The following is a 15239-nucleotide window of genomic DNA, read 5'->3' as shown; positions in this document are numbered from 1 at the left end:
TTGTCCGAGTCAGGGTCCTTTTTATTTTACTGTAACTTTGGAAGTTGTGTTATCAATGCTTACTGTTTATTTGATACCCATTTGGTAATGCCATTAATAAAAACAACAAGGTTTGGATTCGTTCTTCAGATGACTGTGACGTTAACGTGTAAGCTCAATAATGAACTCCAGATCAACCAACCATATTGTAATATCTAAGTAATCATCTTGAAATATGACATTAATAATTGTTATATACACACATCTTATTGTGAGGTTGATTTCACATACACTACTTCAACCAGGGTCGGCTCCAGAACAAATCGAATGGGGGGGCAATCATTTACCAGGGGGAGGGCACACACATGCTGTAAAGACTCTTGTCTCTCACACACACAGCACTGCACGCTTCATTAAGCCAAGTCTCTCTCTCACACACATACACACACACACACACACACACACACACACACACACACACACACACACACACACACACACACACACACACACACACACACACACACACACACACACACACACACACTCAATCAATCAATCAATGTTTATTTATATAGCCCAATATCACAAATGTTACATTTGTCTCAGTGGACTTCACAGTTTGTACAGAATATCAGTATGACAATACGACACCCTCTGTCCTTAGACCCTCACATCGTACAAGGAAAAACTTCCAGAGAAAACCCCACAGTTTAAAGGGAAAAATGGGAGAAACCTCAGGGAGAGCAACAGAGGAGGGATCCCTCTCCCAGGACGGACAGACGTGCAATAGATGCCGTGTATAAATTGAAAAGATAATACATTTGCAACATAGGTAGTCCAAATGTTTGGAAATGCATGTGTGTATAATAAGAAGATGAATCCACGAGGATATCCATCCAGGACTTATGATCCAGGACCACAGCCACGACTCAAGATCCAGGACTCGCAATCCATGACACAGGACCGCAGGATCATCCATGACTCCGGATCCCGGCGTATATAGACACCAAAAAGAAAGACATTTGGGGAAGCTGGGTTAATCGGAACATGAGAGTACACAGGTATAGACAGAGAGAAGGAAGAAGTAAGATGTCCCCCGACAAACTAAGCCTATATCAGCAAAACTAGGGGCTGAATCTAATCAGCCCTAACTATAAGCTTTATCAAAAAGGAAGGTCTTAAGCGCACTCTTAAAAACGGATAGGGTGTATGCCGTCCGAACACAAACTGGAAGCTGATTCCACAAAAGTGGAGCTTGATAAGAAAAGGCTCTGGCTCCCATTGTACTTTTAGAGACTCTAGGAACAACCAACAACCCTGCATTCTTGGAACGCAATGCCCTAGTAGGACAATAGGGTATAATGAGTTCTTTAAGGTAAGATGGCGCCTGCCCATTAAGGGCTTTGTAGGCGAGAAGAATAATTTTAAATTCTATCCTGTGTTCCATAGGGAGCCAGTGTAAGGCAGCCAGAACAGGAGTAATGTGGTCCCTTTTCCTAACTCTGGTTAGTACACGAGCTGCAGCATTTTGAATCAGCTGAAGCGACTTGACTGACTTCTTGGTACACCCTGATAATAAGGAGTTACAATAATCCAGCCTTGAAGTAACAAATGCATGGACTAGTTTCTCTGCATCGTTTTGAGGCAAGATATGCCTGATTTTTGCAATGTTACGTAGATGGAAGTAGGCGGTCCTTGAAATTGATTTTATGTGGGCGTTAAAGGATAAATCCTGATCAAATATAACACCAAGATTCCTTACAGTCTCACTGGAGGCCAAATTAATGCCATCCATAGTTAATATATCTTTAGATAATTTGTTTCGTAGATTCTTCGGGCCAAGTACAATAACTTCAGTTTTGGTCGTGTTTAACATCAAAAAATTTAAGGTCATCCACGTTTTTAAGTCCTTGAGGCAGTCTTGAATTTTATTTAGATGATTAATTTCATCAGGCTTGATTGATAAATATAGTTGAGTATCATCCGCATAACAATGAAAGTTTACAGAATGATTCCTTATAATATTGCCTAACGGAAGCATATATAGGGTGAACAAAATAGGTCCAAGCACTGAGCCCTGTGGCACTCCATGGCTAACTTTGGTTTGCATGGAAGATTCATCGTTGACACGTACAAACTGAGAGCGTTCAGATAGATAGGACCTAAACCAGCCTAATGCAGTTCCCTGTATGCCAACTAAGTGCTCTAGTCTTTGCAATAGGATATCATGGTCGATAGTATCAAATGCAGCACTAAGATCGAGCAAGACAAGAATAGAGACAAGTCCCTTGTCAGAGGCTATTAGAATGTCATTTGTGACTTTAACCAGAGCTGTCTCTGTGCTATGTTGTGTTCTAAAGCCAGACTGAAAATCTTCAAATAAATCATAGTTTTTTAAGTAATCACACAGCTGTTTTGCGACTGCTTTCTCAAGAATCTTTGAGAGGAACGGAAGATTAGAAATAGGTCTATAGTTGGCTAAAACCTCTGGATCGAGGTTGTGCTTTTTAAGAAGCGGTTTTATCACTGCTACTTTGAATGATTGTGGAACATAGCCTGATAATAAAGACATATTCATAATATTTAATAAAGAAGTGCTAATTAATGGAAAAACTTATTTTAACAGCTTAGTTGGAATTGGGTCTAAGATACACGTTGATGGTTTAGAAGAGAGAATCATTGAATTTAATTGTTCAAGGTTTATGGCTGAAAAGCATTCTAGTTTACTATCTAGTGTAATATTAGAACTTACGTTTCCGGGAGCTGTTGATAACACTATACTGGTCAAAGGCAAGAGGTCATTGATTTTGTTTCTGAGAGTAACAATTTTATCGTTAAAAAAGCACATAAAATCATTACTACTGAGTGCTATGGGAATATAAGGCTCAGTCGAGCTGTGGCTCTCTGTCAGCCTGGCTACAGTGCTGAAAAGGAATCTTGCATTATTCTTATTCTCATCTATTAATGAAGAGTAGTATGCTGCTCTCGCTTTACGCAGTGCTTTCTTATATTCATTGAGAGTAATATGCCAAATTAAACGAGATTCTTCAAGTTTAGTGGAACGCCATATCCTTTCAAGTTGTCTCGACTTTTGCTTTATTTTGCGGGTTTCGGCATTATGCCATGGAGCTAATCTATGTTGTTTTATTTTCTTCTTTTTCAAAGGAGCAACAGAGTCTAATTTTATTCGCAGCGCATCTGTAGTACTATCAACAACATGATCAATTTGGGGTGGTGTACATTTTGAATAAGTTTCCTCCCCTACATGCAGACATGCTATCGAGTTAAGTATTGGTGGAATCTCTTCCTTAAATTTGGCTATAGCACTAACAGATAAGTTTCTGCCGCAGGAGCTTTTGGCTAATGCTTTGTAGTCTAGTAACAGTACTTCAAAAGTTACTAAGAAATGGTCGGATAAAGCAGGATTATGCGGTTCGACTAATAGTTGCTCAATTTCAATACCATAAGTCAGAACAAGGTCAAGACTGTGATTATAGCAGTGGGTTGGTTTATTTACACTCTGAAAGAAACCAACAGAATCTAATATAGAGTTAAATGCAACAGTAAGGCTATTTTTATCATCGTCAACATGAATATTAAAGTCACCTACGATAATTACTTTATCTGTTTTAAGTACCAAAGCTGATAAAAACTCAGAGAATTCTGATAAGAATTCTGAATAAGGACCTGGTGCACGGTACACTGTAACAAATAAAATTGGCTGCAAAGTTTTCCAGGTCGGATGCGTAAGACTGAAAATGAGGCTTTCAAAGGAGGTATAATTTAATTTTAGTTTAGTATTGATAAGTAAACTTGAGTCAAAGATTGCTGCAACTCCACCTCCTCGGCCCGTGCCTCGGACAATATGAGTATTGATATGGATGGGTGGAGTGGCCTCATTTATGCTGACATATTCTTCATGTCTCAACCAAGTTTCAGTGAGACAGCATATATCAATATTATAATCTGATATTAAATCATTTACTAGTATTGCTTTAGATGCTAGAGATCTTATGTTTAAGAGACCACATTTAATCTTCCTGTTTTGTTGCACTGTAGTAGTTGTTACATTTACTTTTATTAGGTTATTATGTATGACACCTCTATTAGGTTTTACCTTAAATTGTCCTTGGGCAGACACACACACCGTTAATATTGGGTATTTTATTTGGGTCGGGATTCCTATGGATGACTGCCTAGGAGAGAGCGCAGAGAAGCGTGTAAGACTGCGACTCTGCCTCCTGGTCTCAACTCCAGTTTGTCATGGATTAAGTCCACAGAGCCCTGAAATGTTTGCCGAAATGAGATTTGCACCTTCCAAAGTAGGATGAATGCCGTCTCTCTTAATCAGACCAGGTTTTCCCCAGAAGGCTGTCCAATTATTCACGAAGCCCACATTGTTTGCTGGGCACCACCAAGACAACCAGCGCTGAAATGATGACATGCGGCTATACATGTCATCATTGATCAGATTGGGGAGGGGACCAGAGAAGATTACGGTGTCCGACATTGTTTTAGCATAACTACACACCGACGCCACATTAAGTTTGGTGCATTCTGATTGGCGTAAACGAACATCATTACCACCGACGTGAATAACAATCCTACTGTATTTACGTTTATTTTTAGCCAGCAGTTTAAGATGCGCCTCAACGTCGCCCGCTCTGGCCCCCGGAATGCATGTGACTGTGGACGCTTCGGTCTCTAAATTCACGTGTCTCATAATAGAGCTACCAATAACCAGAGTTGGCTTCTCAGCGGGTGTCTCGCTGAGTGGGGAATATCTGTTAGATACGTGAACGGGTTGGTGGGGACCTGCGGGTTTCGCGTTATGCCCCTTCTGAACAGTCACCCATTCTCCCTGCTGCTCGGGAGTTTCCGGGGGACGGCTAAGAGGAGCTACCTTTTGCCGGTCCGCACCGGCTAACATGGGCGTTACTGTAGCTGAGTTATTTTCTAAGATGCGGAGCCGGGCTTCTATGGCTATGATTCCCGCCTCCAACCTAACAACTATACTACATTTAACACATGTATCGGTACCACACACACACACACACACACACACACACACACACACACACACACACACACACACACACACACACACACACACACACACCCCCCCACACACACACACACACACACACACACACACACACACACACACACACACACACACACACACACACACACACACACACACACACACACACACACACACACACACACACACACACACACACACACACACACACACTTGAAAGTGTTATGTAGCACCCTCTGTTGTTGTTACCTATTTCCGCCAGCGGAACCCCACCCCTTTTCACATAAATATGACGTGTTGCTATAGCAACGCCTTTTGTCTACTGCGGTTCCCACTACTGACTGTAGTGAATGAATGCGCTCCCGCTCACCGGAGACCGCTCCCGCTGCGCTCCGCAGCAAACAGCTGTGGGGCGATTTTAAAGTACGTTATGCTGGCCGAGGTGTCTAAATAATGCTTCCGGGCCAGCGGGCCATTTACAATGTCAAGCCCTGTTCATATGAACAGCTGAGACTCCACAGATCAGGTCAGAGGGCCTGGCGATCCACTAGCAAAACAAACATCCAGTAGGCTATTAACCTTACTGTTTTTACTAACAGTAACCAACTAATAATTTTCATAAAGTGCATATTTATGCCAAACTCACAATATATATATCCTTCCAGTAATAAAACGTAATGCACAATGCAATGGTACACAGTATCCAAAGTCTTTAGGCACTGGTTAGAGGCATTCATGTAAAGCAGATCGCCAGAATCCAATACTGGTAAAAACGTTACAGAGATCAAATGTTTCCTTGTCTGAAAGGAGAAACCTAATTTTAAAACAACATTTTCAGTGTGTGACTTGAAAGATAAGTTCTGATCAATAATAAAACCTAGATATATGTAGTGACCCTTTCAATATCAATGTCAGTCCCTTGAACAGTACAAATGTTGGGGAGAAAATAAGTTAACTTTTTGCCATTTGAAAATATAATGAGTTTGGATTTGTCTGCATTTAATACTAACTTGACTTGAGATAAATTAGATGGAATAATAATAATAATAGATTTAATTTGTTAGCGCTTTTACATGTGCTCAAAGACGCTTTACAGATAATAGTGAAGAGAAAAGAAAAGAGAAGAAAGGAACAACAAATAAATATATAGTTAAAGTTAAAGTCAAATAATACAAAAACAATCACACATTAAAAGCCAGATTGAAGAGGTGAGTTTTTTGAAGGTGGTGAGGTCGGTGCAGTCTCTGATGGGTTGTGGGAGTGAGTTCCAGAGGGAGGGGGCAGCGACGGAGAAGGCTCTGTCTCCCCAGGTCCGGCGATTGGTGCGGGTGGGGATGGATAGGAGGTTGGCTTCTGATGAGCGGAGGCAGCGGGAAGGGGTGTGGTGGTGCAGCAGGTCTGTGAGGTAGGGGGGGGGGGCCTGGTTGTTGAGGCCTTTGTAAGTAATGAGGAGGACTTTGAAGTGGATTCTTTTACGGACGGGGAGCCAGTGGAGGTTCTGGAGGATGGGAGTGATGTGGTCTCGGGAGCGGGTGTGGGTGAGGAGGCGGGCAGCAGAGTTCTGGATATGTTGGAGTTTATTGAGGAGGTTGGATGGTATGCCATAGAGGATGCTATTGCAGTAATGGAGTCGTGAAGTGATGAATGCATGAATCAGGGTTTCCTGGTGATGTGATTTATGTGGTGGTTGAATTTGAGCTGACTGTCAAAAATGACTCCGAGGTTGCGGATGTGAGGGGGGGGGGGGGGGGAGATAGAGTGTGGCTGTCAATGGTGAAGTTGAAATTCTGGATGTCTTTGATACGGGATTGGGGGCCGATGATGATGATGTCTGATTTGGCACTGTTCAGTTGGAGATAGTTTGTTTGCATCCATGCTTTTATTTCTGAGAGACAGTTGGTGAGAGTGGAGTGTTTTGTGGGGGTGATGGCTTTTGTTGAGATATAAAGTTGGATGTCATCGGCGTAGCAGTGAAATTGAAGGTTGTGGCGAAGAATAATTTTGCCAAGGGGGAGCATGTAAAGGATGAAGAGGAGGGGGCCAAGCACCGAACCCTGGGGGACGCCTTGGGACAGAGGAGCAGTGGAGGAGGTGCAGTTGTTGATGTTGATAAACTGATGTCTGTCGGTGAGGTGGTTTTTCAGCCAGGAGAGTGCAGTGTCAGTGATGTTGAGTGATGATTCGAGGAGGGACAGCAGGATGGTGTGGTTGATGGTGTCGAATGCTGTGGTGAGGTCGCGGAGGATGAGGATGTTCAGGTTGCCGGAGTCAGAGGAGAGGAGGAGGTCGTTTGTGATTTTCAGAAGAGCTGTTTCGGTGCTGTGTTTTGATCGGAAACCGGATTGAAATGGCTCAAAGAGGTCATTGGAGCTGAGGTGGGATTTTAGTTGTGAGGCAATGACACGTTCAAGTATTTTTGACAGAAAATAATAATAATAACATCAAAGGCCGACTGGAGGAAATCAAGACTTTGCTCTATAGAAGAGGATGAACAATAAATAACACTATCATCTGCATAAAAATGGAAAGCAGCCTTTGATAAATTATTAGAGAGATTATTTACATATATGGTGAAATTATTGGTCGGGTTCCATCTACTTTCAGTGTGTCAAAGGAGTCTCCTATTTCCTCCACGATAGCCTCAGTCACCACATTGCTGAGTGTACTTATGAGTTCATTTTGCATTTTGTGACAAGTGTAAGTGGTGTTTCGAGGGATTGATTTCACTACATCAGCCAATTTGGGGTCTTTTTTTATCGTATAGTCCAGCAGGGAGAGGAAAAGGCCACTGCCCCCCTCTGACATGTTATCAAAAGCCTCTATCTTCCCTCGTAAAGGCAACTGGTTTTCCACCAGAAATCCAACCACATCAATAAGAGAGGAGATATAATACCTGTTTTTTCGTAGTTGGTCTGCGTTAACAAGTGTAGAAATCTCCTTTCCAGTGCTGGCACGCCTCTCTCGCTCCTTCCACATTGCATAGCAAGATAGATGCTCCTTTGAATTTGCATGTTTCTGAAATCCCTTGTCTCTTTCCACCACATTTTTCCAGTTACGGAAGCCAACAGACATAAATGCATCCATTCTCCGGGTTTTGCTAGACTGCCGACAGCAGAAACAAAATGCAGCATCGGCCTTAACACTGTATTCAGGCCAGTCTCGGTTGTGATACCAAGCAGAGACAAACGAACGCCTCCTGCCAGTGAGGATGCTGTAAGGGTACTGTTTTAAGAAGATTTGTTTGGGCTGATCAGTTCCAAGATCATATATGGGTTGTTGAATTCCAGCGCTAACGTTAGCTGCAGCAGGTAGATGGGCTTGGCTAGCAGTTTGGCTGGTCGAAGAGCACGGCTCCAGCTCTTCAGAGGTGGTGCCGCCGGCGATGCTGGAGATGGGTGCATTATTCCCTTCGTTTTCAGGAGGTGGAGGAGTTGGAGGAGGCCGTGTAGCAGCTGCACCTTGCAGCCATTTTCGTATATCCATTACTTTATTACTGTCCGACAGTCCGAGCATTAGCTTCGTCTCACTGACTTGCTAATTATGCGCGCATTTTTTAAATTAATAACAACAAATCAAAGGCCGGGATCATTGGTCAAGAAACACACCAATCACCAGTGAGCACACCTCAGGCTGTGTTTTTTATTTATATTCTTTTATTTCTGATTTATTTCACACAAAAAAGATTTAGTGGAAACGTTTTCACTTATAATATGATAAAAAAATTAATTAAAAAAACGGCAAAGTGGCAGGGCTTGCCTGGCCTGGCAGGGGGGGCACAGTGACTCATTTGGGGGGGCATGGCCCGCGAATGCCCACCCATGACGCCGACCCTGACTTCAACATTAGCTTGTCTACATACTAAATTAACCTTAGCGATGCATACAGTTCCTACCTATAAAATAAAATATCTCTCTAAGTTACAAGGATGACCTTATTTTATCAACCTCAAACAGAAGCCGTTTGTTGTACAGTATTATCCCACTTAACGCTTAACACTTGTCTATTTCGTTTTAACCTTTATATATAGTCTATGATTTTAACTTGGAGGCTATCATATGAGAATGATCTACACTATTAGCATTGTTAGTACCGATGTAGCTACCACTCGCTTACACGCTAACCCAAGCCTTAACATTCATTACGTAGCTGGTTAAAATCATTAACACATAAATAAAGTACTCGAATTTCACTTACCGAAAAACCGCATTAATGCGCCGTCTGTTTTAACCGCAGAACGAGTCACAATAGTCCGATATATAAGCATGAAGAACAAACAACCACGGCCGGATCAAGTTGTGTTCCCTTGATGAACTGAGCAGGCAGAGTCCCTGTAGCTAGCTTCACGGAGCAGCTAGCAGAGAGACAAGAAGCTAGCAGCAGCAGTGATTGAACGGAGCTGTCACTCAATGTGACCACGCCCTAATATATGCGTAATTTTAAGGCTTAATATTAATTAAACAGATGAGTTGAAAAATAATTCACCCCCCAATCCATATTCATGAAGGGGGGATCTAACTATACAGAGAATATGGTTTTTTGAACCACGATGTAAACATGTTTATTTCTGCTTTAAAGTTGGGCATTTTAACATGGGGGTCTATGGAAATTGCTCCCTTCTGCAGACTGCTCCTACTGGCCACTAGATGAACTGCAGTGTGTTGCACTTCCGTATTGGCATCCCGGCTCTTCCCCAGGATTTGCCGCTTGGAAAAAACTCATTTAACTGATCTTTTTCATTTTTTTTTCAAAAAAAACACATAATTCTAACAGTGAGCCTCTGAATTAGCCCTGAGCGAAAGATGCTAACCTATTAATGCACCGAAAATCACTCCTAGCTCCCTTATTACTTATCCTAGCTGCACATCCAACACATCGTTTATTATCGTAAAGACACCGAATCTAACAGTGCCCACCTCAACACTGAAAGATACAAACTCGCGACGTTATCAACAAAAACGTACATCAAAACAAGTGGCGCTAGGTAGCCCACAATCAATTTAAAAGATAATTTTACAAGTCAAAAAAATAAAAATGGGTCTGAAAACTGTGAAGTAACACTTTTTTGGTGTGAAACCGCTCAATGAACAACATCTCCCGTCTCGCACCACCCACCAAGACGGCCGTCACGTTGGCATATTTCACTTCTTTCTTTCAGAATGAGGCGGAAAGTATTAAAAGAGGTGAAATTCACTACAAGTCTGGCCATGATGAGAGCTGTACATACACAAAAGGGGAGTTAGTCGGGACCGGGATTCTGGGATTTGTAGTCTTTCTAGTTGCATATTTTTCATTATATTTCAACAGTTTTGCGACAAACTGTGACTTTTTTGACATGGAAATTATTATTTAAGATTGACAAACATCATATGTGTAATTCGTGGCACAATTCAAACGGGATCGAAAGATAATCTTTCTCTCCCCATTGACTTCAATACAAACTTTTTCCGAAATAAGGTCCCATGAGTCCCACCGGAAGGGGAGGGACTTCGCCTCTCTATTATACATCCATGAGAATAACCCGTATGTGCGCTCACAGAGCATTCGCCCCTTAAGCGCCGCCCCCCGAGCTCCCACTCTCGGCTCACTAGAATGAATGCAGAGAGAAAATAAATCTAGATTCGGCTTTTAGTGCATTTTACAACTTTAAGGACCTAATGATTCTAAGGGCTATAAAATAGTTCATACTGGGTAGTTTATTGAGTTTAAAAAAAATTATCCACTGATTTACAGATGTCACTTTCCCCATGTTAGTGTAAGGTAGCAGCCTTGACAGGCTAATAGGTGTTGCGCAGCAAATTGTTGTGTTTTGTCCATTGTGAGACACTGTATTTCTCCTGTTCTGGGTGCGGCCGCCATCTTGGCGCTAATGTTTGTATTCACTCCACGAAAGGTGAGCAGTGTTAATGGCGGCAAATAATTGTACACATTATTACGTTAAAAACTTCCAAACATTCCATTTATTTAATTAATGGGTTTTGGTGCACAAGCACAGCGAACCACCAGCTATCAGTGAGGCCAAAACTCACCAACCAGCCCACCAGGTTTGCAAATGCTTCACTACAGTTTGATACTGAAGACCACCGGATCAGCTGGAACCCCACAGACTCAGGCTTGCATAATACCCCACAACCCCCAATCCTATCACCTTATACTGATCACCCTGTTACTCCAGCTCATGTATCTTCATTTCCAGGCACTGGAGCTTCAATACAGGTACTTCAGCTCTGTTTCGACAACAGCCCTAGCCCGGGTCCAAGTCACCAGACTAACAGGTCTGATTATGGCAGACTGGGTGCAGCCGCTTCTCAGCCGGTGATACAGTCAACGAAAATCCCATGTCTACACCAGCTATGCATATCCAGCTCCTGAACCCCAAGTACCCGCACCAAGGTTTGAAACACCACAAACAATTAACATTATGAATAACCCCCCTGCTGCTGGGCAGACCCTCCGATGGTCAGATTATGAACGAACCCCCCAATCACATATGTCACAAGCTGCTGTCCATTATCCACATGACCTGACTCAAAGTGAAGGAGCCCCGAGGCTACATTCTGTCGCCAGTGCATGGGGCCCCAACATGACAGCGCCCAACCCCCTGAATGTAACTTATGCAGCTCACACCCAAGCCCCTGCTCCAAGGATGCGTGCTTCGGACCTTCAACTCAGCAGTAATCGCCATTTTCTTCATCAGTCCGCGCGCTTACCTCCATATCACCACACTCAACCTGGTCTATCTGAGCCACTGCAAAGGAATCCTGGCAGAGCCCTCACCCACCCAAGCATTCCACTGCCTGCCTATGGTGGCTTCATGCAGACCCATCAGGTGAAGAATGTCCAAGTCTTCACTGGCAATGCTGACAGTAAAATGCTCATAGAGTACTGGATTTGTGACCTGCAGTACCTTCTGGAGCCAGTAGAGCTTCCCATGCACCTCCGCTTCTCCACTGCTGTGCGACACCTGGGTGGACAGCCGAGACACCCATCATTGGCCGGTAGCATACAGCTTTGCAGAGGACATCACATATATTTGAGGGGGTTGTTATCTGTCTGGACAGAGAATGGACGCCCATAGAGATGGTCGTAAAACTTGTCTGTCACTGCCCACTTCAGAGCAAGGAACTCCAGTTTGTGTGCAGGATACCTCGACTCGGCCGGGCTCAAGCCTCTGCTCGCATAGGCTATGACTCTCTCAGCTCCATCCTGGACTTGAACCAAGACAGCACCAAGCCCCTGTCCCGACGCATCGGTCTGAAGCACAAAAGGTAGGCTGTAATCCGGATAACCCAGTACTGGAGCAGTCCTCAACTTTTGCTTCAGGGACTGAAAGGCTTCTTCACACTCTGTAGTCCACAAAAAGGGCAGCTCAGGACCCAAACTTGTCTTCCTTCCTCTTATTTTCTTCCTGGGGTCACCAGTTGTCAGGCGGTATAAAGGAGCAGCGATGCTCGAGTAGCCACCAACGTACCGCCTGTAATATCCAGCAAACCCTAAGAACTGCAACACTTCCTTCCTGTTTGTGGGCCTCACCCAGTCCCTGACCTTGCTGATCTTCTCTGGGTCAGTCCTGATTCCCTCCGCCGATACCAAGTGACCCAAGTACTGCACTTCCTTTCTCACAAGCTGGCACTTGGAAGGATTTAACCCAAATGTCCCGTAGCCTCTCTGAACACCCTGGGACTCTGCGTTGTGTTTATTACTGGTGATGGGATGTTATGCAGAGGGGAGGAAGACAGGACACAGTAGATCGGATTGTGATGGAGACGCTGAGTAATGATTTATTCGTCCCAATGGCAGCTCTTCTGACACACCGTTCGTGGAGTGAATACAAATATTAGCGCATTAGCTACATGCTAACCAATACAATAACCAAATGAACAGACAAAACATAAACATCTCACTCCCAAACATTCACAAACGGGTAAATAAACATTTAAACTAACCCATTAATTAAATAAATTGAGTGTTTGGACGTTTTTAACGTAATAATGTGTACAATTATTTGCCGCCATTAACACTGCTGCTCACCTTTCGTGGAGTGAATACAAACATTAGCGCAAATAATAATTGTTCATGTCACTCTACTCAAGTCGGCTGCTGCTTGCACTCGGAGGGCAGACTCCTTTCACTACAACGTGTATCAAAAGCACTCTTTTAATCAGAATTTTCATCAAAATTTCACTTAAGCTGTCAGTGCGCTGCTGCAGTGACACTGCTCACCTGCCAGCTGTGCTGTCACTTTATGTTACTGCTGCAGCTCTTCATAGCTCTACCTCCACCCTGCACCCACCTCTGAGTCTATGTTTCCCTACGGGAGAATGTACTATTTCCACTTTCCACTCCCTTCTGTTCTGAAGTTAGTCTTTCTTTGCATGTCACCATATCAGAAAGGTTTTACTTGTAAAATTCTGCAGTCCTTCATACAAATCTGATTCTATGGTAAAAACAAACACATTAATCCTATGTAGTTCAACATACACTTTTGTATTACAGTTTGAATATGTTTCAGAGGTCCTTTCTAATATAAGTTTACACAATCAAATTCTAACCCATCATAATCATTTTTTATTTGCCTTTTCTCAATGCACATTTTCACCATTATTCGACTTGGTTTCAAAGAATCTGTTCTCAAGACATTACTGATGGACAACATTATAAATCTTCCACAATTCCATATACACTAATCAATTCAATAAGATTGCTGAATGACATGTATAGGGATACTATATATTGTTTATTTTGTTCTGAAATACATTTTTTTATATAAATGTGTTGATATAAAGATAAACGCTGAGGCAGTGTTGGCGTCTCTGTCAGACAACTGTGAAAGAGGCAAAAAGAAAAAAATTCTCTGACATCATTCTTTTAAAACTGTCACAAACCTTGTGTAACTGTTTCAGACAATAGATTATGTTCTTAATGCACCTCAGACTACCTGTGTTGAGACCTCCCCTGCAGTCTGTGAACATTTTCTTCAATTTTGTATTAATAAAGTCAGTTCAACTAGGACTCAAATCACTGCTCCAGCAAACGATATCTCTGTCTCTGCGCCCTGCTTTGTGTTTTTGACCGTTTTGAACCTATGACTCTGTCCTCTGTGCAGGAGATTGTCTCCAAAATAAAGCCCTCTGGTTCTCCAATCGACCCTGTCCCTCCTCAATTTTTTAAAGAGGTATTCCACACTGTAGGACCATTTGCTCTTGAAGTTCTTAACAGCAGTGTGCTCACAGGTGTTGTTCCGGGAAATTGGAAACATGCCGTTGTAGAACCACTTATTAAGAAACCTAGTCTGGATCCCACAGTTCTTGCAAACTTTAGGCCCATTTCCAAATGGCCTTTTATGTCGAAAATCCTAGAAAAGATTGTATACAGTCAACTTCTCGCTTTTCTCTAAGAGCACAATGTACTCAAGGTCTTCCAATCTGGTTTTAAAACGTTGCTCAGCACGGAATCAGTTTTTAATGATATCCTTTTAGCAACAGACTCAGGTGAATGCATTATCCTTTTACTCCAGGATCTAACGGCCACTTTTGATACATTGGACCATGAGATCCTGATAGCTCGTTTGGAGCAGTGGGTGGGCATTAGGGGCAAAGCCCTCAAATGGTTTAGGTCATATCTGACTGGTAGGACTTTCTGCGTCAGCCTTGGGGACTCAAAGTCCTCGTCTGCTCCTCTACTTTGTGGGGTTCCACAGGGCTCAGTGTTAGTCCCCCTGTTATTCTCCCTGTATTTGCTCCCTCTTGGGTCCATTCTTAGGAAGCACGGCATTGCTTTTCATTGCTATGCAGACAATTGCCAAATATATGTGCCACTTAAAAAGAACGACTCACACTCAATTAAACCACTGTTAAACTGCCTAGAAGACATTAAATCCTGGATGTCATGCAACTTTTTTTAATTAAATAATGACAAAACCGAAGTTATGGTTTTTGGTGCCCCTCGGACCACTCCTATAGACCTAAGATCCTTGGGCCACTCCACCAGGCCTACCATCACAAATCTTAGGATAAAGATGGACCCTGAACTCAAGCTGGACAGCCAGATCAAGGCAGTTGTTAAAAACAGCTTCTTTCACCTCAGGCAGCTAGCCAAAATAAAGGCTTTTATAAATAGTGACCTTTTTGAAACAGTAATCCATGCCTTCGTCACCTCCCGCTTGGATTATTTTAATCCACTATATATTGGGATAAGTGCGTCCTCCCTTGCTCGC

Source organism: Notothenia rossii, assembly GCF_949606895.1.
Source record: "Notothenia rossii genome assembly, chromosome: 4".
In the NCBI taxonomy this organism is placed as follows: domain Eukaryota; kingdom Metazoa; phylum Chordata; class Actinopteri; order Perciformes; family Nototheniidae; genus Notothenia; species Notothenia rossii.
The sequence above is the reverse complement of the archived record's forward strand: the minus strand, read 5'-3'. Positions refer to the sequence as shown.